We start from the raw sequence: 27,389 nt of genomic DNA on the forward strand, positions 1-27,389 counted from the left end.
AATAAAAAAATGTTTTTTTTACTTTGTTCTAAACATACAAATTCTGATTTTCAAAGATAGATGAAAACAAGGCAAAACTTATGAAGTCCATATAAAAACAATATATTTGTACAGATTTTAAAGGGATATGAAACCCACATTTTACCTTTCATGATTCAGACACAGCATGCAATTAAAACAACTTTATAATTTACTTCTATTACCACATTTTCTTTGTTCTCTCGGTATCTTGTTGAAAAGCAAGGATGTAAGCTCAGCAGTGTACAGGTGTCTAGAACACTTTTAAAAGAATGTTATACATTAGCAAGAGCACTAGAGGGCAGCACTATTTCCTATCATGTAGTACTAATGTTATACATTAGCAAGAGCACTACATGGCAGCACTATTTCCTGTCATGTAGTGCTAATGTTATACATTAGCAAGAGCACTAGATGGCAGCACTATTTCCTGTCATGTAGTACTAATGTTATACATTAGCAAGAGCACTAGAGGGCAGCACTATTTCCTGTCATGTAGTGCTAATGTTATACATTAGCAAGAGCACTACATAGCAGCAATATTTCCTGTCATGTAGTACTAATGTTATACATTAGCAAGAGCACTAGATGTCAGCACTATTTCCTGTCATGTAGTACTAATGTTATACATTAGCAAGAGCACTAGATGGCAGCACTATTTCCTGTCATGTAGTGCTAATGTTATACATTAGCAAGAGCACTAGATGGCAGCACTATTTCCTGTCATGTAGTACTAATGTTATACATTAGCAAGAACACTAGATGGCAGCACTATTTCCTGTCATGTAGTGCTAATGTTATACATTAGCAAGAGCACTAGATGGCAGCACTATTTCCTGTCATGTAGTGCTAATGTTATACATTAGCAAGAGCACTAGATGGTAGCACTATTTCCTGTCATGTAGTACTAATGTTATACATTAACAAGCTCACTAGATGGCAGCACTATTTCCTGTCATGTAGTACTAATGTTATACATTAGCAAGAGCACTAGATGGCAGCACTATTTCCTGCCATGTAGTACTAATGTTATCCATTAGCAAGAGCACTAGATGGCAGCACTATTTCCTGTCATGCAGTACTAATGTTATACATTAGCAAGCACACTAGATGGCAGCACTATTTCCTGTCATGTAGTACTAATGTTATACATTAACAAGATCACTAGATGGCAGCACTATTTCCTGTCATGTAGTACTAATGTTATACATTAACAAGAACAATAGATAGCAGCACTATTTCCTGACATGTAGTGCTCCAGATGCCTACCTAGGTATCTCTTCAACAAAGAATATCATGGTAAAGCAAATTTAATAATGTAAGTTAATTGGATTTTTTTTTTTAATTATATGCTCTAAAAGAGACACCAAACCCAAATATTTTCTTTCATGATTCCGATAGAGCATGACATTTTAAGCAACTTTCTAATATACTCCTATTATCATTTTTTCTTCGTTCTCTTGCTATATTTATTTAAAAAGCAGGAATGTAAAGCTTAGAAGCCAGCCCATTTTAGGTTCAGCACCCTGGTAGCTACATTTAGCAAACCAATCAGCAAGCATTACCCAGGTCCTGAACCAAAAACGGGTCGGGTCCTAAGCTTTATAATCCTGCTTTTTAAATAAAGATAGCAAGAAAAAAAAGAAAATTTGAAAATAGGATTAAATTAGAAAGTTGCTGCTCTATATGAATCATTAAAGAAAAAAATTGGTGTCCATTAAAGGGATACTAACCCAAAGTCAAAGTTAACATTGCTGAAATGCATTTCACATTGTAATAGAAGAATGTTTCAACTATTAATTTTTGTTTTTTAAAAAACATTGGGAACTACAGTTATCACTATTTTTCTGACATTATATATATATATATATTTATATATATATATACACATATACACACACACGCATACACACACATATATATATATATACATATATATAAATATATATATATATATACATATATATAAATATATATATATATATCTATATCTATATCTATATATATATATATATATATATATATACACACACATATACATATACACATATACACACACACACACAAACGACTTGATATGGCGCACACACAGAATGTATATTGCACTGGTACATGACCTATGGCCATATATACAAGTTAAGTTGTGAGCATGGAAAAACAAAATGTATGCTCACCTGATTAATTTCTTTCTTTCCGGATATGGTGAGTCCACGACTTGAGTAATTACTGTTGGGAACCAATACCCAAGCTAGAGGACACGGCTATATAGGGAGGGGCAAGACAGGCAGTCCTAAACAGAAGGCACCACCGCTTGAAGAACCTTTCTTCCAAAAGAAGCCTCAGCCGAGGCAAAAGTATCAAATTTGCAAAAATTTGGAAAAAGTATGTAGAGAAGACCAAAGTGCAGTCTTGCAAATTTGTTCCACAGAAGCTTAATTTCTTAAAGCCCAAGAAAAGGAAACCGTTCTTGTGGAATGAGCCGTAATTCTTTCAGGAGGCTTCTGTCCAGCAGTCTCATAAGCCAAACTAATTATACTTTGTAACCAAAATGAAAGAGTAGTAGCAGTAGAATTCTGACTTTTACGTTTCCCAGAGAAACAGACAAAGAGGGCAGAGGACTGGCGAAAATAACACTGCAGAGCTGAGAGTTCCGAGACTCTTCGAGCAGGAGAGATGGCAACAAGAAACAAAACCTTCCAAGGTAACAACTTAATGTCTATGGAATGCATTGGCTCAAACGGAGCCAGCTCTAAAACTTTAAGAACAAGGTTAAGGCTTCAAGGAGGAACAACAGACTTAAAGACAGGCCTGACTTTGACCAAGGCCTGACAAAAAGATTGCACATCTGGCACATTCGTCAAACGTTTATGTAGTAAAACTGATAAAGCAGAAATCCGACCCTTCAGGATACTGACTGGCAATCTATTCACCAGGCCTTCCGGAAGAAAATATAAAATCCTAGGAATTCTAATTCTACTCCAAGAGGAGCCCTTGGATTTACACCCAATAACGATATGTCAATGAGAGACTCAGAAAAAACAAAATGTATGCTTACCTGATAAATGTATTTCTTTTTTGACACTAGGAGTCCACAAATCATCTCAATTACTAATGGGATATTCACCTCCTGGTCAGCAGGAGGCGGCAAAGAGCACCACAGCAGAGTTGTTAAATAGCTCCTCTCTTCCCTCCCACTCCAGTCATTCGACCGAAGTTAGCAAGAGAAAGGAAAAAGCCATGGTGCATAGGTGTCTGAAGTTTACAATAATCCATAACCGGTCTTAAAAGTACAGGGCGGGCCGTGTACTCATCGTGTCAAAAAAAAATAAAAAAAATAGATTTATCAGGTAAGCATAAATTTTGTTTTCTTTTTTATGACACAATGAGTCCACGGATCATCTCAATTACTAATGGGATCCAATACCAAAGCTAGAGTACACAAATGATATGGGAGGGAAAAGACAGGGAACCTAAACGGAAGGCACCACTGTTTGAAAAACCTTTCTCCCAAAGGCGGCCTCAGCTGAGGCAAAAGTATCAAACTTGTAAAACTTTGAAAAAGTGTGGAGAGGACCAAGTTGCAGCCTTGCAAATCTGTTACACAGAAGCTTAATTTTTTAATGCCCAAGAGGAAGCAACAGCCCTTGTGGAATGAGCCATAACTCTGGAGGTTGCTGTTCAGCAGTCTCATATGCAAAATGGATTATACTCTTCAGCCAAAAAGAAAGGGAAGTAGCCGTAGCTTTCTCACCCTTGCGTTTTCCTGAGAAAACCATGAACAAAGAGGGAGACTGACGAAAATCCTTAGTCGCCTGTAGGTAAAGCTTTAAAGCACAAACCACATTTAAATGATGTAAAAGCTGTTCCTTCTGAGAAGAAGGAAGCAACAACAATCTCCTGGTTAATGTTCCTATCAGAAACAACCTTAGGAAGAAACCCTAACTTAGTACGCAAAACAACCTTATCTGAATGGAAAATAAGGTAAGGAGATTCACACTGTAATGCAGAGAATTCCAAAACTCTACGAGAAGAAGAGATAGCAACAAGAAACAAAACTGCCCATGCTAACAACTTAACATCTAAAGGAATGCATAGGCTTGAACGGAAGCCACTGCAGATCGATAAAAACTATATTCAAACTCCAAGGAGGAGTAAGTGGTTTGAACACAGGCCTGATCCTAACCAAGGCCTGACAAAAAGATTAAACATCTGGAACAGCTGCCAGACGTTTGTGTAACAAAATAGACAAGGCAGAGATTTTCAGAGAACTTGTCGATAAGTCTTCCTCCAACCCTCTTGGAGAGAAGACAAAATTCTAGAAATCCTAACTCTACACCAAAAGTAGCCCTTGGATTCGCCCCAAAAATATTTCCGCCAAATCTTATAGTAAATCTTTCTGGGCACAGGCTTACGAATCTGAACCATGGTCTCAAAGACCGATTCAGAAAACCCCTGCTTAACTAAAACTAAGCGTTCAATCTCCAAGCAGTACGCTTCAGAGAAACTAAACTTGGGGAAGAACGGACCCTTGAAATAGAAGGTCCTTCCTCAACGGAAGTCTCCAAGGTGGAAGAGATGACATCTCTACCAGATCTGCATACCAAATCCCGCAAGGCCAGGCCGGTGTAATGATCACTGACGCCCTCTCCTGCTTGACTCGAGCAATGACCCGAGGAAAAAGAACAATCGGAGGAAAAAGGTATGCTAGACCGAGAGTCCAAAGAGCTGTTAGAGCATCAATCAGATCCGCCTGAAGATACCTGGACCTTACCCGTATCTCAGGAGATTGGCATTCTAAAATTGACCACCCCTGTGGATCACCGACAGTGGGATTCCGCCCACTGGATTTATTTGACTATATCTGTCATTGCTTAGAAACTCCTTGTTCCTCCTTGATGATTGATGTAAGCCACAGAAGTCATGTCAGACTGGAACCAGATAAACTAGGCCGAGGCTAACTGGGGCCAGGCCAGAAGAACATTGAAGATCGCTCTCTGCTCCAGAATGTTTATAGGTAGAACAGACTCTGACTGAAACCAATATCCCCAGCCCCCATTCTAGAAGGCTGGCGATAATTGTCATTATCGCCCAAGACGATCTGCAAAAGCAGAATCCCTGGGACAGATGGTCTGGCAACAACTTCAAAGTACCAACACCAATGGGAGGATCTGGACTCCCAACCTTCTGTTTTCCAAACAGTTATGCTAGCCACTAAGCTATGTCAGAGAGGTAGCCTGCAAAGGAAAGAAAGGGGCCCGACCAAACGGGATGATGTACAATGCCGCAATCATCAGCCCGATACTTCCATGCACTGAGCTACTGATGGCCAAGGAGTGGACTGCAGAACTAGACCATAGTCGAAATCCTTAAATTCCCGACTTCTTAAAAAACAATTTAAGTAAGAACTTACCTGATAAATTCATTTCTTTCATATTGGCAAGAGTCCATGAGCTAGTGACATATGGGATATACAGTCATACCAGGAGGGGCAAAGTTTCCCAAACCTCAAAATGCCTATAAATACACCCCTCACCACACCCACAATTCAGTTTAACGAATAGCCAAGCAGTGGGGTGATAAAGAAAGTAGTAGAAAGCATCAACAAAGGAATTTGGAAATAATTGTGCTTTATACAAAAATCATAACCACCATAAAAAGGGTGGGCCTTATGGACTCTTGCCAATATGAAAGAAATGAATTTATCAGTTAAGTTCTTACATAAATTATGTTTTCTTTCATGTAATTGGCAAGAGTCCATGAGCTAGTGACATATGGGATATCAATACCCAAGATGTGGAGTCTTCCCACTCAAGAGTCACTAGAGAGGGAGGGAATAAAAATAAAAACAGCCATATTCCGCTGAAAAAAATTAATCCACAACCCAAAACAAAAATACGTTTATTTCATCTTTGAAAGAAAAAAACTTAAATCAAAAGCAGAAGAATCAAACTGAAACAGCTGCCTGAAGAACTTTTCTACTAAAAACTGCTTCCGAAGAAGCAAATACATCAAAACGGTAGAATTTAGTAAATGTATGCAAAGAGGACCAAGTCGCCGCTTTGCAAATCTGATCAACTGAAGCTTCATTCTTAAAAGCCCACAAATAATCTTGATGAATCAAAAGTTTCAACCAAGAAGCCAAGGAACTAGCAGAAGCCTTCTGACCTTTCCTAGGACCAGAAAATAAAACAAATTTCTTCCTGAAATCTTTAGTAGCTTCCACATAATATTTCAAAGCTCTTACCACATCCAAAGAATGTAAGGATCTCTCCAAAGAATTCTTAGGATTAGGACATAAGGAAGGGACAACAATTTCTCTACTAATGTCCGCAAAACTGCCTTATCCTGATGAAAAATCAGAAAAGGAGACTCACAAGAAAGAGCAGATAGCTCAGAAACTCTTCTAGCAGAAGAGATAGCCAAAAGGAACAACACTTTCTAAGAAAGTAATGTCCAAAGAATGCATAGGCTCAAATGGAGGAGCCTGTAAAGTCTTCAGAACAAATTAAGACTCCAAGGAGGAGAAATTGATTTAATGACAGGCTTAATATGAACTAAAGCCTCTACAAAACAGTGAATATCAGGAAGTATAGCAATCTTTCCGTGAAATAAAACAGAAAGAGCGGAGATTTGTCCTTTCAAGGAACTTGCAGACAAACCCTTATCCAAACCATCCTGAAGGAACTGTAAAATTCTAGGAATTCTAAAAGAATGCCAGGAGAATTTATGAGAAGAACACCATCAAATGTAAGTCTTCCAAACTCTATAATAAATCTTTCTAGAGAGACAGATTTACAAGCTTGTAACATAGTATTAATCACTGAGTCAGAGAAACCTCTATGACTTAGAACTAAGCGTTCAATTTCCACACCTTCAAATTTAATGATTTGAGATCCTGATGGAAAAAACGGACCTTGAGAAAATAGATCCGGCCATAACGGAAGTAGCCAAGGCGGGCAACTGGACATCCGCACCAGATCCGCATACCGAAACCTGTGTGGCCATGCTGGAGCCACCAGGAACACAAATGACTGTTCCATGATAATTTTGGACATCACTCTTGGAAGGAGAACTAGAGGCGGGAAGATGTAAGCAGGATGATAACACCAAGGAAGTGTCAGTGCATCCACTGCTTCCGCCTGAACATCCCTGGACAGGTATCTGGGAAGTTTCTTGTTTAGATGAGAGGCCATGAGATCTATCTCTGGAAGACCCCACATCTGAACAATCTGAGAAAAAACATCTGGATGGAGAGACCACTCCCCTGGATGTAAAGTCTGGCGGCTGAGATAATCCGCCTCCCAATTGTCTACACCTGGGATATGTACCGCAGAGATTAGACAGGAGCTGGATTCCACCCAAGAAAGTATCCGAGATACTTCTTTCATAGCTTGGGGACTGTGAGTCCCACCCTGATGATTGACATAAGCCACAGTTGTGATATTGTCTGTCTGAAAACAAATGAACGGTTGTCTCTTTAGCAGACGCCAAAACTGAAGAGCCCTGAGAATCGCACGGAGTTCTAAATATTTATTGGTAATCTCGCCTCTTGACATTTCCAAACCCCTTGTGCTGTCAGAGATCCCCAACGAGCTACCCAACCTGAAAGACTCGCATTTGTTGAGATCACAGTCCAGGTTGGCCGAACAAAAGAAGCCCCTTGAACCAAACGATGGTGATCTATCCACCATGTCAGTGTCGTACATTGGGATTCAAGGATATTAATTGTGATATCTTTGTATAATCCCTGCACCATTGATTCAGCATGCAAAGCTGTAGAGGTCTCATGTGAAAACGAGCAAAGGGGATCGCGTCCGATGCTGCAGTCATGAGACTTAAAACTTCCATGCACAAAGCCACTGAAGGGAATGACAGACTTAAGGTGCCGGCATGCTGCGACCAATATTAAACGTCTCTTGTCTGTTAGAGACAGAGTCATGGACACTGAATCTATCTGGAAACCTAAAAAGTGACCCTTTTCTGAGGAATCAAGAAACGTTTTGGTAAATTGATCATCCAACCATGTTTCTGAAGAAACAACACTAGTTGACTCGTGTGAGATTCTGCAGTATGTAAAGACTGAGCTAGTACCAAGATATCGTCCAAATAAGGAAACACCGCAATACCCTGTTCTCTGATTACAGATAGTAGGGCACCCAGAACCTTTGAAAAGATTCTTGGAGCTGTTGCTAGGCCAAATGGAAGAGCAACAAATTGGTAATGCTTGTCTAGAAAAGAGAATATCAGAAACTGATAGTGTTCTGGATGAATCGGAATATGAAGGTATGCATCCTGCAAGTCTATTGTGGACATATAATGTCCTTGCTGAACAAAAAGCAGAATAGTCCTTATAGTCACCATCTTGAAAGTTGGTACTCTTACATAACTATTAAAAATTTTCAGATCCAGAACCGGTCTGAACAAATTTTATTTCTTTGGTACAATGAATAGGTTTGAATAAAACCCCAAACCTTGTTCCTGAGGAGGAACTGGCATGATTACCCCTGAAGACTCCAGGTCTGAAACACGCTTCAGAAAAGCCTGTGCTTTTACAGGGACGCGTGAGAGAAAAAAATCTCACAGGAGGTCTTACTTTGAATCCTATTCAATACCCTTGAGAGACAATGCTCTGAATCCAATGATTTTGGACAGATTTTATCCAAAAATCCATGAAAAACCTTAATCTGCCCCCTGGTCGCATCTTCATGCAGACTTAGGGGCAGACTTTGGTTTCCTAAATGGCTTGGATTTATTCCAATTTGAGGTTCCTTGGGAGGAGGATTGAGTTTTTGTTCCTTATTCTGACGAAGGAACGAAAACGGTTAGAAGCCTTAGATTTACCCTTAGGTTTTTTATCCTGAGGCAAAAAAACTCATTTTCCTCCAGTGATAGTTGAAATAATAGAATCCAACTGAGAACCAAATAAATTATTACCTTGGAAAGAAAGAGATAATAATCTAGATTTAGATGTCATATCAGCATTCCAAGATTTAAGCCACAAAGCTCTTCTAGCTAATACACCTGAAGACATGGATCTAACATCAATTTTGATAATATCAAAAATGGCAACAAATAAAATTATTAGCATGTTGCAGTAAGCGAGTAATGTTGGATATGTCAGGATCCAATTCTCGTTGCGCTAAATTCTCCAACCAAAAAGTTGAGGCAGCCGCAACATCAGCCAAAGAAATAGCAGGTCTGAGAAGATGACCTGAATATAAATAGGCCTTTCTTAGATAGGATTCAAGCTTCCTATCTAAAGGATCCTTAAAGGAAGTACTATCTTCCATAGGAATAGTGGTACGTTTAGCAAGAGTAGAAATAGCCCCATCAACTTTGGGGATCTTTTCCCAAAACTCTATAGATTTTGCTGGTAAAGGATACAATTTTTTAAACCTTGAAGAAGGAATAAAAGAAGTACCTGGCTTATTCCATTCCCTAGAAATCATATCAGAAATAGCCTCAGGAATAGGAAAAACCCCTGGGGAAACCACAGGAGGTTTAAAAACGGCATTTAAACGTTTATTAGACTGAACGTCACTAGGACTAGTTACCTCAATATCCAAAGTAATTAACACTTCTTTTAATAAAGAACGCATATACTCTATTTAAAATAAATAAGTAGATTTGTCAATGTCTGAGGAAGGATCTTCTGAATCAGATAGATCCTCATCAGAAGAGGATACATTATTATGTTGCTGGTCATTTGAAATTTCATCAGCTAAATGAGACGTTTTAAAAGACGTTTTACATTTATTAGAAGGTGGAAATGCAGACAAAGCCTTCAGAATAGAATCAGAAACAAATTCTTTAAAATTTACAGGTATATCATGTACATTAGAAGTTGAAGGAACTGCAACTGGCAATGTACTATTACTGATGGAAACACTATCTGCATGTAAAAGTTTATCATGACAACTATTACAAATGACATTTGGTGGAATAATTTCTACACTTTTACAACAAATGCACTTAGCTTTGGTAGAACCGATGTCAGGCAGCAATGTTCCAGCAGAAACTTCTGAGGCAGGATCAGATTGGGACATCTTGCTCAATGTAAGAGAAAAAACGACATATAAAGCAAAATTATCTATTTCCTTATATGACAGTTTCAGGAATGGGAAAAAATGCAAAAGCATAGGCCTCTGAAAAAAAGCAAGAGGCAAACATCAATGGGGTATTGAAATAATGAAAAAAATTTGGCGCCAAGTATGACGCACAACGTAACGTAAACCTTTTTGGCACCAAAAATAACCGGAAATGACACACTCGCGTCACTGACGCCGCCGTGTGAAAGGTCTCGGCGTCACGTATGACGCCGGAAATGACGAAGTTGCGTCATAAACGTCTTTTTCTGCGCCAAAAAAAATTTCGCACCAAGAATGACGCAAGTTTAGCATTTGACGCACCCGCGGGCCTAATACCCGCAATAGCAAGAAGTAGTCAATTGAAAAAAAAGACTAAAACCCCAGGTAAGAAATACATTTCTTAAAATGTTTAAATTCCCCAAATATGAAACTGATAGTCTGCTGAAGGAAATACATGAACCTGACTCATGGCAAATATAAGTACAATACATATATTTAGAACTTTATATAAATGCATAAAGTGCCAAACCATAGCTGAGGTGTCTTAAGAAATAAAAAACATACTTACCAAAAGACACCCATCAACATATAGCAGATAGCCAAACCAGTACTAAAACAGTTATTAGTAGAGGTAATGGTAAATTGAGAGTATATTGTCGATCTGAAAAGGGAGGTAGGAGATGAATCTCTATGACCGATAACAGAGAACCTATGAAATAGACCCCCGTTAGGGAAATCATTGTATTCAAATAAGTGATACTCCCTTCATGTCCCTCTGACATTCGCTGTACTCAGAGGAATTGGGCTTCAACAATGCTGAGAAGCGCATATCAACGTAGAAATCTTAGCACAAACTTACTTCACCACCTCCATAGGAGGCAAAGTTTGTAAAACTGAATTGTGGGTGTGGTGAGGGGTGTATTTATAGACATTTTGAGGTTTGGGAAACTTTGCCCCTCCTGGTAGGATTGTATATCCCATATGTCACTAGCTCATGGACCCTTGCCAATTACATGAAAAACATAATTTATGCTTACCTGATAAATTTATTTCTCTTGTAGTGTATCCAGTACACGGATCATCCATTACTTGTGGGATATTCTCCTTCCCAACAGGAAGTTGCAAGAGGATCACCCACAGCAGAGCTGCTATATAGCTCCTCCCCTCACTGCCATATCCAGTCATTCGACCGAAACAAGCCGAGAAAGGAGAAACCATAGGGTGCAGTGGTGACTGTAGTTTAATTAAAATTTAGACCTGCCTGAAAAGGACAGGGCGGGCCGTGGACTGGATACACTACAAGAGAAATAAATTTATCAGGTAAGCATAAATTATGTTTTCTCTTGTTAAGTGCATCCAGTCCACGGATCATCCATTACTTGTGGGATACCAATACCAAAGCTAAAGTACACGGATGATGGGAGGGACAAGGCAGGAACCACTGCCTGTAGAACCTTTCTCCCAAAAACAGCCTCAGAAGAAGCAAAAGTATCAAATTTGTAAAATTTGGAAAAAGTATGAAGGGAAGACCAAGTTGCAGCCTTGCAAATCTGTTCAACAGAGGCCTCATTTTTAAAGGCCCAGGTGGAAGCCACAGCTCTAGTAGAATGAGCTGTAATCCTTTCAGGAGGCTGCTGTCCAGCAGTCTCATAGGCTAAACGGATTATACTCCGAAGCCAAAAAGAAAGAGGTTGCCGAGGCCTTCTGACCTCTCCTCTGTCCAGAGTAAACAACAAACAGGTTAGATGTTTGGCAAAAATCTTTAGTAGCCTGTAAGTAAAACTTCAAGGCACGGACTACGTCTAGATTATGCAAAAGACATTCCTTCTTTGAAGAAGGATTAGGACATAATGATGGAACAACAATCTCTTGATTGATATTCTTGTTAGAAACCACCTTAGGTAAAAACCCAGGTTTTGTACGCAGAACAACTTTATCTGAATGAAAGATCAGATAAGGAGAATCACAATGCAAGGCAGATAACTCTGAGACTCTTCGAGCCGAGGAAATAGCCATCAGAAAAAGAACTTTCCATGAAAGAAGTTTGATATCAATAGAATGAAGGGGTTCAAACGGAACCCCTTGAAGAACTTTAAGAACCATGTTTAAGCTACATGGAGGAGCAACAGGTTTAAACACAGGCTTAATTCTAACTAAAGCCTGACAAAATGCCTGAACGTCTGGAACTTCTGCCAGACGCTTGAGTAAAAGAATAGACAGAGTAGAAATCTGTCCCTTTAAAGAACTAGCTGATAATCCTTTGTCCAAACCCTCTTGGAGGAAGGACAATATCCTAGGAATCCTAACCCTACTCCATGAGTAATTCTTGGATTCACACCAATGAAGATATTTACGCCATATCTTGTGGTAAATTTTCCTGGTGACAGGCTTTCGTGCCTGTATTAAGGTATCAATTACTGACTCGGAAAAGCCACGCTTTGATAGGATCAAGCGTTCAATCTCCATGCAGTCAGTCTCAGAGAAGTAGATTTGGATGATTGAAATGATCTTGTATTAGAAGGTCTTGTCTCAGAGGCAGAGTCCATGGTGGAAAGGATGACATGTCCACTAGGTCTGCATACCAGGGCTATCAATATCACCGATGCTCTTTCCTGTTTGATTTTGGCAATCAGACGAGGGAGCAAACGGTGGAAACACATAAGCCAGGTTGAAGAACCAAGGCGCTGCTAGAGCATCAATCAGTGCCGCTTCTGGGTCCCTGGACCTGAATCCGTAACAAGGAAGCTTGGCGTTCTGGCGAGACGCCATGAGATCCAATTCTGGTTTGCCCCAACGGAGAACCAATTGAGCAAACACCTCCGGATGGAGTTCCCATTCCCCCGGATGAAAAGTCTGACGACTTAGAAAATCCGCCTCCCAGTTCTCTACACCTGGGATATGGATCGCTGACAGGTGGCAAGAGTGAGTCTCTGCCCAGCAAATTATCTTGGAGACTTCTGACATCGCTAGGGAACTCCTGGTTACCCTTTGATGGTGGATGTAAGCCAGTCGTGATGTTGTCCGACTGAAATCTGATGAACCTCAGTGTTGCTAGCTGAGGCCAAGCCAGAAGAGCATTGAATATTGCTCTTAACTCCAGAATATTTATTGGGAGGAGTTTCTCCTCCTGAGTCCATGAACCCTGAGCCTTCAGGGAGTTCCAGACTGCACCCCAACCTAGAAGGCTGGCATCTGTTGTTACAATTGTCCAATCTGGTCTGCGAAAGGTCATACCCTTGGACAGATGGGCCCGAGATAACCACCAGAGAAGAGAATCTCTGGATTCCTGATCCAGATTTAGTAGAGGGGACAAATCTGTGTAATCCCCATTCCACTGACTGAGCATGCATAATTGCAGCGGTCTGAGATGCAGGCGCGCGAATGGCACTATGTCCATCGCCGCTACCATTAAGCCGATTACTTCCATGCACTGAGCCACCGTGGGGTGCGGAATGGAGTGAAGAACACGGCAAGCATTTAGAAGTTTTGATAACCTGGACTGCGTCAGGTAAATTTTCATTTCTACAGAATCTATTAGAGTCCCTAGGAAGGAAACCCTCGTGAGAGGAGATAGAGAACTCTTTTCTTCGTTCACTTTCCACCCATGCGACCTCAGGAATGCCAGAACTATCTCTGTATGAGATTTGGCAATTTGAAAGCTTGACACCTGTATCAGGATATCGTCCAGGTAAGGAGCCACCGCTATGCCTCGCGGTCTTAGGAGCGCCAGAAGTGAGCCCAGAACCTTTGTAAAAATTCTTGGGGCTGTAGCCAACCCGAATGGAAGAGCTACAAATTGGTAATGCCTGTCTAGAAAGGCAAACCTCAGGAACTGATGATGATTCATGTGAATCGGAATGTGAAGGTAGGCATCCTTTAAGTCCACTGTGGTCATGTACTGACCCTCTTGGATCATGGGTAAAATGGTTCGAATAGTTTCCATCTTGAATGACGGAACTCTGAGGAATTTGTTTAGGATCTTTAAATCCAAAATTGGTCTGAAGGTTCCCTCTTTTTTGGGAACCACAAACAGATTTGAATAAAACCCCTGTCCTTGTTCCGTCCGCGGAACTGGATGGATCACTCCCATTACAAGGAGATCTTGTACGCAGCTTAGGAATGCCTCTTTCTTTATCTGGTTTGCAGATAATCTTGAAAGGTGAAATCTCCCTTGTGGAGGAGAAGCTTTGAAGTCCAGAAGATATCCCTGAGATATGATGTCCAACGCCCAGGGATCCTGAACATCTCTTGCCCACGCCTGGGCGAAGAGAGAGAGTCTGCCCCCTACTAGATCCTTTGTCGGATAGGGGCTGCTCCTTCATGCTGTCTTAGAGGCAGCAGCAGGCTTTCTGGCCTGCTTGCCCTTGTTCCAGGACTGGTTAGGTTTCCAGGCCTGCTTGGATTGAGCAAAAGTTCCCTCTTGTTTTGAAGCAGAGGAAGTTGATGCTGCACCTGCCTTGAAATTTCGAAAGGCACGAAAATTAGACTGTTTGGCCTTTGATTTGGCCCTGTCCTGAGGAAGGGTATGACCCTTACCTCCAGTAATGTCAGCAATAATTTCTTTCAAACCAGGCCCGAATAAGGTCTGCCCCTTGAAAGGAATGTTGAGTAATTTAGACTTTGAAGTCACATCAGCTGACAAGGATTTGAGCCATAACGCCCTACACGCCTGGATGGCGAATCCGGAATTCTTAGCCGTTAGTTTAGTCAAATGAACAATGGCATCAGAAACAAATGAGTTAGCTAGCTTAAGAGTTCTAAGCTTGTCAACAATTTCAGTCAATGGAGCTGTATGGATGGCCTCTTCCAGGGCCTCAAACCAGAATGCCGCCGCCGCAGCAGTGACAGGCGCAATGCATGCAAGGGGCTGTAAAATAAAACCATGTTGAATAAACATTTTATTAAGGTAACCCTCTAATTTTTTATCCATTGGATCTGAAAATGCACAACTGTCCTCAACCGGGATAGTGGTACGCTTTGCTAAAGTAGAAACTGCTCCCTCCACCTTAGGGACAGTCTGCCATAAGTCCCGTGTAGTGGCATCTATTGGAAACATTTTTCTAAATATAGGTGGTGGGGAAAAGGGCACACCGGGCCTATCCCACTCCTTACTAATAATTTCTGTAAGCCTTTTAGGTATTGGAAAAACATCAGTACTCACCGGCACTGCATAGTATTTATCCAGCCTACACAATTTCTCTGGCACTGCAATTGTGTCACAGTCATTCAGAGCAGCTAATACCTCCCGAAGCAATACACGGAGGTTCTCAAGCTTAAATTTAAAATTAGAAATCTCTGAATCAGGTCTCCCCGATTCAGAGACGTCACCCACAGACTGAAGCTCTCCGTCCTCAGGTTCTGCATATTGTGACGCAGTATCAGACATGGCTCTTACAGCATCTACGCGCTCTGTATCTCGTCTAACCCCAGAGCTATCGCGATTGCCTCTCAATTCAGGCAATCTGGATAATACCTCTGAAAGGGTATTATTCATGATTGCAGTCATGTCCTGCAAAGTAATCGCTATGGGCGTCCCTGATGTACTTGGCGCCATATTAGCATGCGTCCCTTGAGCGGGAGGCGAAGGGTCCGACACGTGGGGAGAGTTAGTCGGCATAACTTCCCCCTCGACAGACCCCTCTGGTGACAATTCTTTTATAGATAAAGACTGATCTTTACTGTTTAAGGTGAAATCAATACATTTAGTGCACACTCTCCTATGGGGCTCCACCATGGCTTTTAAACATAATGAACAAGTATCCTCTGTTTCAGACATGTTTGTACAGACTAGCAATGAGACTAGCAAGCTTGGAAAACACTTTAAAGCAAGTTAACAAGCAATATAAAAAAACGTTACTGTGCCTTTTGTTTTCTCTTGTAAGGTGTATCCAGTCCACGGATTCATCCATTACTTGTGGGATACCAATACCAAAGCTATAAGACACGGATGAAGGGAGGGACAAGGCAGGCGCTTAAACAGAAGGCACCATTGCCTGTAAGACCTTTCTCCCAAAAATAGCCTCCGAAGAAGCAAAAGTATCAAATTTGTAGAATTTAGAAAAAGTATGAAGCGAAGACCAAGTTGCCGCCTTACAAATCTGTTAAACAGAAGCTTCATTTTTAAAAGCCCATGTGGAACCCACCGCTCTAGTGGAATGAGCTGCAATTCTTTCAGGAGGCTGCTGGCCAGAAGTCTCATAAGCTAAGCGGATTATACTTCTTAACCAAAAAGAAAGAGAAGTTGCTGAATCCTTTTGGCCTCTCCTCTGTCCAGAGTAGACGACAAACAACGCAGATGTTTGACAAAAATCCTTAGTAGCTTGTAAATAAAACATTAAAGAACGAACCACGTCAAGATTGTGTAATAGACGTTCCTTCTTTGAAGAAGGATTAGGACACAGTGACGGAACAACAATCTCCTGATTGATATTCTTATTAGATACCACCTTAGGAAGAAACCCAGGTTTGGTACGTAAAACTACCTTATCTGCATGGTAGATCAGATAAGGAGAATCACACTGTAAGGCAGATAACTCTGAAACTCTTCGAGCCGAAGAGATAGCTACCAAAAACAAAACTTTCCAAGATAAAAGCTTGATATCTATGGAATGCAGAGGTTCAAACGGAATCCCTTGAAGAACCTTAAGAACTAAATTTAAACTCCATGGCGGAGCAACAGGTTTAAACACAGGCTTGATTCTAACTAAAGCCTGACAAAACGCCTGGAATATCCGCCAGACGCTTGAGCAAAAGAATAGACAGAGCAGAAATCTGTCCCTTTAAGGAACTAGCTGACAATCCCTTCTCCAATCCTTTTTGGAGAAAGGATAATATCCTAGGAATCCTGACTTTACTCCATGAGTAACCCTTGGATTCACACCAATGAAGATATTTACACCATATCTTATGATAGATTTTCCTGGTGACAGGCTTTCGAGCCTGACAGAGAAATTAGATTTGGATAGTTGAAAGGACCCTGAAGTAGAAGGTCCTGCCTCAGCGGCAGAGTCAATGGTGGAAGGGATGACATGTCCACCAGATCTGCATACCAAGTCCTGCGTGGCCACGCAGGTGCTATCAAAATCACTGAAGCTCTCTCCTGCTTGATCTTGGCAATCAGACGAGGGAGCAGAGGAAACGGTGGAAACACATGAGCCAGGTTGAAGTACCAAGGCGCTGCTAGAGCATCTATCAGCGCTGCCTTGGGATCCCTGGACCTGGATCGGTAACAAGGAAGCTTGGCGTTCTTACGAGACGCCATGAGATCCAGTTCTGGTTTGCCCCAAAGTTGAATCAACTGTGCAAACACCTCCGGATGGAGTTCCCACTTCCCCGGATGAAAAGTCTGCCGACTTAGAAAATCCGCCTCCCAGTTCTCTACTCCTGGGATATGGATAGCTGATAGATGGCAAGAGTGAACCTCTGCCCATAGAATTATTTTTGAAACCTCCAACATTGCTAGGGAACTCCTTGTTCCCCCTTGATGGATGATGTAGGCTACAGTCGTGATATTGTCCGACTGAAATCTGATGAACCTAACCGCAGCAAGCTGAGGCCAAGCCTGAAGAGCATTGAATATCGCTCATAGTTCCAGAATGTTTATCGGAAGGAGTGCCTCCTCCTGAGTCCACGAGCCCCGAGCCTTCAGGGAGTTCCAGACTGCACCCCACATTACTATTGTCCAATCTGGGCTGCGGAAGGTCATACCCTTGGACAGATGGACCCAAGATAGCCACCAGAGAAGAGAATCCCTGGTCTCTTGATCCAGATTTAGTAGAGGGGACAAATCTGTGTAATCCCCATTCCACTGACTGAGCATGCAGAGTTGCAGCGGTCTGAGATGTAGGCGGGCAAATGGCACTATGTCCATTGCCGTTACCATTAAGCCGATTACTTCCATACACTGAGCCACTAAAGGGCGAGAAGTAGAATAAAGAACACGGCAGGAATTTAGAAGTTTTGACAACCTGGCCTCTGTCAGGTAAATCTTTATTTCTACAGAATCTATCAGAGTTCCTAGGAAGGAAACTCTTGCGAGAGAGGATAGAGAACTCTTTTCTTCGTTCACCTTCCACCCATGAGACCTCAGGAATGCCAGAACAATGTCCATATGGGACCTGGCGATTTGAAAATTCGACGCCTGTATCAATGTCGTCTAGGTAAGGGGCTACTGCTATACCCCGCGGCCTTAGGACCGCTAGGAGTGACCCTAGAACCTTCATAAAGATTCTTGGTGCTGTAGCTAACCCAAAGGGAAGAGCCACAAACTGGTAATGCCTGTCTAGGAAGGCGAACCTGAAAAACCGATGATGATCTCTGTGTATCGGAATATGAAGATAAGCATCCTTTAAGTCCACGGTAGTCATATATTGACCCTCCTGGATCATAGGTAGGATGGTTCGAATAGTCTCCATCTTGAAGGATGGGACCCTGAGAAATGTGTTTAGAATCTTGAGATCTAAGATTGGTCTGAAAGTTCCCTCTTTCTTGGGAACTACAAACAGATTTGAATAGAAGCCTTTGGAACTGGGTGTGTAAGAATGCCTCTCTCTTTATCTGGTTTGAAGATAATTGTGAGAGATGAAATCTCCCTTTTGGGGAAGAAGCTTTGAACTCCAGAAGATATCCCTGGGACACAATTTTCAACGCCCAGGGATCCTGGACATCTCTTGCCCAAGTCTGGGCGAAGAGAGAAGTCTGCCCCCTACTAGATCCGTTTCCGGATCGGGGGCTGACCCTTCATGCTGTTTTAGAGGCAACAGCAGGTTTTTTTTGGCCTGCTTTCCTTTGTTCCAAGCCTGGTTAGGTCTCCAGATCGGCTTGGACTGGGCAAAATTTCCCTCTTGTTTTGTATTAGGGGAAGTTGAAGCTGCGCCACTCTTGAAGTTTCGAAAGGAACGAAAATTAGTCTGTTTGGTCCTTAATTTGTTGGACCTATCCTGAGGAAGGGCGTGACCTTTTCCTCCAGTAATATCAGAAATGATCTCCTTCAGTCCAGGCCCAAATTGGGTCTGCCCCTTGAAGGGAATGTTGAGAAGCTTAGACTTTGAAGTAACGTCAGCTGACCAGGATTTGAGCCATAGCGCCCTTCGCGCCTGAATAGCAAAACCTGAGTTTTTAGCCGTTAGCTTGGTTAAATGAACGGCGTCAGAAACAAATTAATTGGCTAGCTTAAGAGCTTTAAGCTTGTCAAGGATATCATCCAATGGGGTTTCTACCTGTAGAGCCTCTTCTAGAGAATCAAACCAGAAGGCCGCAGCAGCAGTGACAGGGGCAATGCATGCAAGGGGCTGGAGAATAAAACCTTGTTGAATAAAAATTTTCTTAAGGTAACCCTCTAATTTTTTGTCCATTGGATCTAGAAAAGCACAACTGTCCTCAAAAGGGATAGTTGTATGCTTCGCTAGGGTAGAGACTGCTCCCTCCACCTTAGGGACCGTTTGCCACAAGTCCCGTGTAGCGGCATCTATAGGAAACATCTTTTTAAAAACAGGAGGGGGAGAGAACGGTACACCTGGTCTATCCCATTCCTTAGTAATAATTTCTGAAAACCTCTTAGGTATTGGGAAAACATCAGTGTAAACAGGCACTGCATAGTATTTATCCAATTTACATAATTTCTCTGGGACTACCATGGCGTCACAGTCATCCAGAGTTGCTAAAACCTCCCTGAGCAACACGCGGAGGTGTTCAAGCTTAAATTTAAATGTAGACATATCAGAATCAGGTTGAAGTGTCTTCCCTGAGTCAGAAAAATCACCCACAGATAGAAGCTCTCCTGCTTCGGCTTCTGCACATTGTGAGGGTATATCAGACATAGCTACTAAAGCGTCAGAGAGCTCTGTATTTGTTCTAGCCCCAGAGCTGTCTCGCTTTCCTTGTAACCCTGGCAGTTTGGACAATACCTCTGTAAGGGTATGATTCATAACTGCCGCCATGTCTTGTAAAGTATACGCAATGGGCGCGCTAGATGTACTTGGCGTCCCTTGAGCGGAAGTTATAGGCTCTGACACGTGGGGAGAGTTAGTCGGCATAACTTCCCCCTTGTCAATTTCCTCTGGTGATAAATCTTTTAAAGCCAGAATATGGTCTTTAAAATTTATAGTAAGATCAGTGCATTTGGTATACATTCTAAGAGGGGGTTCCACAATGGCTTTTAAACATAATGAACAAGGAGTTTCCTCTATGTCAGACATGTTTAACAGACTAATAATGAGATCAGCAAGCTTGGAAAACACTTTAATGTGAAAAAGCAGAATATAAAAAATGGTACTGTGCCTTTAAGGGAAAAAAAACAAACACAAAAACTGCAAAACAGTGAAAAAATGCAGTTAACTTTACGAAATTTTTACAGTGTGTAGAACAGACTAAAATAGCATTGCACCCACTTGCAAATGGATGATTAACCCCTCAGGCTCAAAAACGAAGCAGAAAAACGGTAAAAACGGTTATAACAGTCACAAGCAAACTGCCACAGCTCTACTGTGGCTGCTACCTGCCCATAAAACGACTTTTGTAGGCACAAAAACCCTTTACAGAGGTCCAATATGTCAGGGGACTCCTTCAGGGAAGCTGGATGTCTCAGAATGTAAAAACTACTGCGCAATTAGTGCGCGAAAATAGGCCCCTCCCACCATGCACTCAAAGTGAAAGGGCCATAATAACTACTCCTAGGAGAAATCTAGTCAGCCATGTGGAAAACTAGGCCCCAAATAAAGATTTATCACCCTCAGTAAAAAACGTTTTTTATATATCATGCAAACGTTTTACATACTAAGTAATAAGAGCAAGTAACATGAATATTACCCTTTACTGCAAGCATGATGCCAGTCGTTTGTTAAATCACTGTAATCAGGCTTACCTTAAATATATCAAGCACTGTCAGCATTTTCTAGACCTTATCTCTCTAGAAAAAAATATACTGCACATACCTCAGAGATGTTAATTCTGCAGGCCGTTCCCCCAGCATACTCTTCAGTTATGTGTGAGAACAGCAGTGGACCTTAGTTACAACCTGCTAAGATCATCAAAAACCTCAGGCAAAACTCTTCTTCTAATTTCTGCCTGAGGTAAAAACAGTTCAACGCTGGTACCGTTTAAAAATAACAAACTTTTGATTGAAGATAAACTACACTAATTCACCACATCTCTCTTGATACTTTCTTTCTTGTCGAGAGCTGCAAGAGAATGACTGGTAGTGGCAGTTAGGGGAGGAGCTATATAGACAGCTCTGCTGTGGGTGATCCTCTTACACCTTCCTGTTGGGAAGGAGAATATCCCACAAGTAATGGATGAATCCATGGACTGGATACACCTTACAAGAGAAAGAAACTTACGTATGTATTGGGTACTTATAAAGCGTGGCTAATCACCCATAAGGGTCTCAAGGCACTGCTCATTTTATCAACCTCGGCAGGATGAAAGGCTGAGTGGACCTCTCTAGGGATTGAACCTGCAACCCTTGGGTTGCTACAGATCTCAGCCACAGTGCCATAGCATGCTGAGCTATCTGTCCAGAAAAAATATAAAGATCCTAATAAAAAACATAATTTATGTAAGAACTTACCTGATAAATTCATTTCTTTCATATTAACAAGAGTCCATGAGCTAGTGACGTATGGGATATACATTCCTACCAGGAGGGGCAAAGTTTCCCAAACCTTAAAATGCCTATAAATACACCCCTCACCACACCCACAAATCAGTTTAACGAATAGCCAAGAAGTGGGGTGATAAGAAAAAAAGTGCGAAGCATATAAAATAAGGAATTGGAATAATTGTGCTTTATACAAAAAAATCATAACCACCACAAAAAAGGGTGGGCCTCATGGACTCTTGTTAATATGAAAGAAATGAATTTATCAGGTAAGTTCTTACATAAATTATGTTTTCTTTCATGTAATTAACAAGAGTCCATGAGCTAGTGACGTATGGGATAATGACTACCCAAGATGTGGATCTTTCCACACAAGAGTCACTAGAGAGGGAGGGATAAAATAAAGACAGCCAATTCCTGCTGAAAATAATCCACACCCAAAATAAAGTTTAACAAAAAACATAAGCAGAAGATTCAAACTGAAACCGCTGCCTGAAGAACTTTTCTACCAAAAACTGCTTCAGAAGAAGAAAATACATCAAAATGGTAGAATTTAGTAAAAGTATGCAAAGAGGACCAAGTTGCTGCTTTGCAGATCTGGTCAACCGAAGCTTCATTCCTAAACGCCCAGGAAGTAGATACTGACCTAGTAGAATGAGCTGTAATTCTCTGAGGCGGAATTTTACCCGACTCAACATAGGCAAGATGAATTAAAGATTTCAACCAAGATGCCAAAGAAATGGCAGAAGCTTTCTGGCCTTTCCTAGAACCGGAAAAGATAACAAATAGACTAGAAGTCTTACGGAAAGATTTCGTAGCTTCAACATAATATTTCAAAGCTCTAACAACATCCAAAGAATGCAACGATTTCTCCTTAGAATTCTTAGGATTAGGACATAATGAAGGAACCACAATTTCTCTACTAATGTTGTTGGAATTCACAACTTTAGGTAAAAATTCAAAAGAAGTTCGCAACACCGCCTTATCCTGATAAAAAATCAGAAAAGGAGACTCACAAGAAAGAGCAGATAATTCAGAAACTCTTCTAGCAGAAGAGATGGCCAAAAGGAACAAAACTTTCCAAGAAAGTAATTTAATGTCCAATGAATGCATAGGTTCAAACGGAGGAGCTTGAAGAGCTCCCAGAACCAAATTCAAACTCCAAGGAGGAGAAATTGACTTAATGACAGGTTTTATACGAACCAAAGCTTGTACAAAACAATGAATATCAGGAAGAATAGCAATCTTTCTGTGAAAAAGAACAGAAAGAGCGGAGATTTGTCCTTTCAAAGAACTTGCGGACAAACCCTTATCTAAACCATCCTGAAGAAACTGTAAAATTCTCGGTATTCTAAAAGAATGCCAAGAAAAATGATGAGAAAGACACCAAGAAATATAAGTCTTCCAGACTCTATAATATATCTCTCGAGATACAGATTTACGAGCCTGTAACATAGTATTAATCACGGAGTCAGAGAAACCTCTTTGACCAAGAATCAAGCGTTCAATCTCCATACCTTTAAATTTAAGGATTTCAGATCCGGATGGAAAAAAGGACCTTGTGACAGAAGGTCTGGTCTTAACGGAAGAGTCCATGGTTGGCAAGATGCCATCCGGACAAGATCCGCATACCAAAACCTGTGAGGCCATGCCGGAGCTATTAGCAGAACAAACGAGCATTCCCTCAGAATCTTGGAGATTACTCTTGGAAGAAGAACTAGAGGCGGAAAGATATAGGCAGGATGATACTTCCAAGGAAGTGATAATGCATCCACTGCCTCCGCCTGAGGATCCCGGGATCTGGACAGATACCTGGGAAGTTTCTTGTTTAGATGAGAGGCCATCAGATCTATCTCTGGGAGCCCCCACATTTGAACAATCTGAAGAAATACCTCTGGGTGAAGAGACCATTCGCCCGGATGCAACGTTTGGCGACTGAGATAATCCGCTTCCCAATTGTCTACACCTGGGATATGAACCGCAGAGATTAGACAGGAGCTGGATTCCGCCCAAACCAAAATTCGAGATACTTCTTTCATAGCCAGAGGACTGTGAGTCCCTCCTTGATGATTGATGTATGCCACAGTTGTGACATTGTCTGTCTGAAAACAAATGAACGATTCTCTCTTCAGAAGAGGCCAAAACTGAAGAGCTCTGAAAACTGCACGGAGTTCCAAGATATTGATCGGTAATCTCACCTCCTGAGATTCCCAAACTCCTTGTGCCGTCAGAGATCCCCACACAGCTCCCCAACCTGTGAGACTTGCATCTGTTGAAATTACAGTCCAGGTCGGAAGAACAAAAGAAGCCCCCTGAATTAAACGAAGGTGATCTGTCCACCACGTTAGAGAGTGTCGAACAATCGGTTTTAAAGATATTAATTGATATATCTTCGTGTAATCCCTGCACCATTGGTTCAGCATACAGAGCTGAAGAGGTCGCATGTGAAAACGAGCAAAGGGGATCGCGTCCGATGCAGCAGTCATAAGACCTAGAATTTCCATGCATAAGGCTACCGAAGGGAATGATTGAGACTGAAGGTTTCGACAAGCTGTAATCAATTTTAGACGTCTCTTGTCTGTTAAAGACAGAGTCATGGACACTGAATCTATCTGGAAACCCAGAAAGGTTACCCTTGTTTGAGGAATCAAAGAACTTTTTGGTAAATTGATCCTCCAACCATGATCTTGAAGAAACAACACAAGTCGATTCGTATGAGACTCTGCTAAATGTAAAGACTGAGCAAGTACCAAGATATCGTCCAAATAAGGAAATACCACAATACCCTGTTCTCTGATTACAGACAGAAGGGCACCGAGAATCTTTGTGAAAATTCTTGGAGCTGTAGCAAGGCCAAACGGTAGAGCCACAAATTGGTAATGCTTGTCTAGAAAAGAGAATCTCAGGAACTGATAATGATCTGGATGAATCGGAATATGCAGATATGCATCCTGTAAATCTATTGTGGACATATAATTCCCTTGCTGAACAAAAGGCAATATAGTCCTTACAGTTACCATCTTGAACGTTGGTATCCTTACATAACGATTCAATAATTTTAGATCCAGAACTGGTCTGAAGGAATTCTCCTTCTTTGGTACAATGAAGAGATTTGAATAAAACCCCATCCCCTGTTCCGGAACTGAAACTGGCATAATTACTCCAGCCAACTCTAGATCTGAAACACAATTCAGAAATGCTTGAGCTTTCACTGGATTTACTGGGACATGGGAAAGAAAAAATCTCTTTGCAGGAGGTCTCATCTTGAAACCAATTCTGTACCCTTCTGAAACAATGTTCTGAATCCAAAGATTGTGAACAGAATTGATCCAAATTTCTTTGAAAAAACGTAACCTGCCCCCTACCAGCTGAACTGGAATGAGGGCCGTACCTTCATGTGAACTTAGAAGCAGGCTTTGCCTTTCTAGCAGGCTTGGATTTATTCCAGACTGGAGATGGTTTCCAAACTGAAACTGCTCCTGAGGACGAAGGATCAGGCTTTTGTTCTTTGTTGAAACGAAAGGAACGAAAACGATTGTTAGCCCTGTTTTTACCTTTAGACTTTTTATCCTGTGGTAAAAAAGTTCCTTTCCCACCAGTAACAGTTGAAATAATAGAATCCAACTGAGAACCAAATAATTTGTTTCCCTGGAAAGAAATGGAAAGTAGAGTTGATTTAGAAGCCATATCAGCATTCCATGTCTTAAGCCATAAAGCTCTTCTGGCTAAGATAGCCAGAGACATAAACCTAACATCAACTCTAATAATATCAAAAATGGCATCACAGATGAAATTATTAGCATGCTGGAGAAGAATAATAATATCATGAGAATCATGATGTGTTACTTGTTGCGCTAGAGTTTCCAACCAAAAAGTTGAAGCTGCAGCAACATCAGCCAATGATATAGCAGGTCTAAGAAGATTACCTGAACATAGATAAGCTTTTCTTAGAAAAGATTCAATTTTTCTATCTAAAGGATCCTTAAACGAGGTACCATCTGACGTAGGAATGGTAGTACGTTTAGCAAGGGTAGAAATAGCCCCATCAACTTTAGGGATTTTGTCCCAAAATTCTAACCTGTCAGGCGGAACAGGATATAATTGCTTAAAACGTTTAGAAGGAGTAAATGAATTACCCAATTTATCCCATTCCTTGGAAATTACAGCAGAAATAGCATTAGGAACAGGAAAGACTTCTGGAATGACCGCAGGAGCTTTAAAAACCTTATCCAAACGTATAGAATTAGTATCAAGAGGACTAGAATCCTCTATTTCTAAAGCAATTAGTACTTCTTTAAGTAAAGAGCGAATAAATTCCATCTTAAACAAATATGAAGATTTATCAGCATCAATCTCTGAGATAGAATCCTCTGAACCAGAAGAGTCCAAAGAATCAGAATGATGGTGTTCATTTAAAAATTCATCTGTAGAGAGAGAAGATTTAAAAGACTTTTTACGTTTACTAGAAGGAGAAATAACAGACAAAGCCTTCTTTATGGATTCAGAAACAAAATCTCTTATGTTATCAGGAACATTCTGCACCTTAGATGTTGAGGGAACTGCAACAGGCAATGGTACATCACTAAAGGAAATATTATCTGCTTTAACAAGTTTGTCATGACAATTATTACAAACAACAGCTGGAGGAATAGCTACCAAAAGTTTACAGCAGATACACTTAGCTTTGGTAGATCCAGCAGGCAGTGGTTTTCCTGTAGTATCTTCTGGCTCAGATGCAACGTGAGACATCTTGCAATATGTAAGAGAAAAAACAACATATAAAGCAAAATAGATCAAATTCCTTATAAGACAGTTTCAGGAATGGGAAAAAATGCCAAACATCAAGCTTCTAGCAACCAGAAGCAAATGAAAAATGAGACTGAAATAATGTGGAGACAAAAGCGACGCCCATATTTTTTAGCGCCAAATAAGACGCCCACATTATTTGGCGCCTAAATGCTTTTGGCGCCAAAAATGACGCAACATCCGGAACGCCGACATTTTTGGCGCAAAATAACGTCAAAAAAAATGACGCAACTTCCGGCGACACGTATGACGCCGGAAACGGAAAAGAATTTTTGCGCCAAAAAAGTCCGCGCCAAGAATGACGCAATAAAATGAAGCATTTTCAGCCCCCGCGAGCCTAACAGCCCACAGGGAAAAAAGTCAAATTTTTGAGGTAAGAAAAAATATGATAATTCAATGCATAATCCCAAATATGAAACTGACTGTCTGGAAATAAGGAAAGTTGAACATTCTGAGTCAAGGCAAATAAATGTTTGAATACATATATTTAGAACTTTATAAATAAAGTGCCCAACCATAGCTTAGAGTGTCACAGAAAATAAGACTTACTTACCCCAGGACACTCATCTACATGTTTGTAGAAAGCCAAACCAGTACTGAAACGAGAATCAGTAGAGGAAATGGTAAATATAAGAGTATATCGTCGATCTGAAAAGGGAGGTAAGAGATGAATCTCTACGACCGATAACAGAGAACCTTATGAAATAGACCCCGTAGAAGGAGATCACTGCATTCAATAGGCAATACTCTCTTCACATCCCTCTGACATTCACTGCACGCTGAGAGGAAAACCGGGCTCCAACTTGCTGCGGAGCGCATATCAACGTAGAATCTAGCACAAACTTACTTCACCACCTCCCTTGGAGGCAAAGTTTGTAAAA

The 27,389-nt window shown here is 41.1% G+C and overlaps 1 protein-coding gene across 1 annotated transcript in view; it reads right to left on the reverse strand.

The window, feature by feature from the left end:
• Positions 1-27,389, reverse strand: part of PRRC2A (proline rich coiled-coil 2A) — a 354,922-nt gene that overhangs the window by 101,702 nt on the left and 225,831 nt on the right. The window lies entirely within an intron of this gene.

This window comes from Bombina bombina, chromosome 7, assembly GCF_027579735.1.
Source record: "Bombina bombina isolate aBomBom1 chromosome 7, aBomBom1.pri, whole genome shotgun sequence".
Taxonomy (NCBI): Eukaryota; Metazoa; Chordata; class Amphibia; order Anura; family Bombinatoridae; genus Bombina; species Bombina bombina.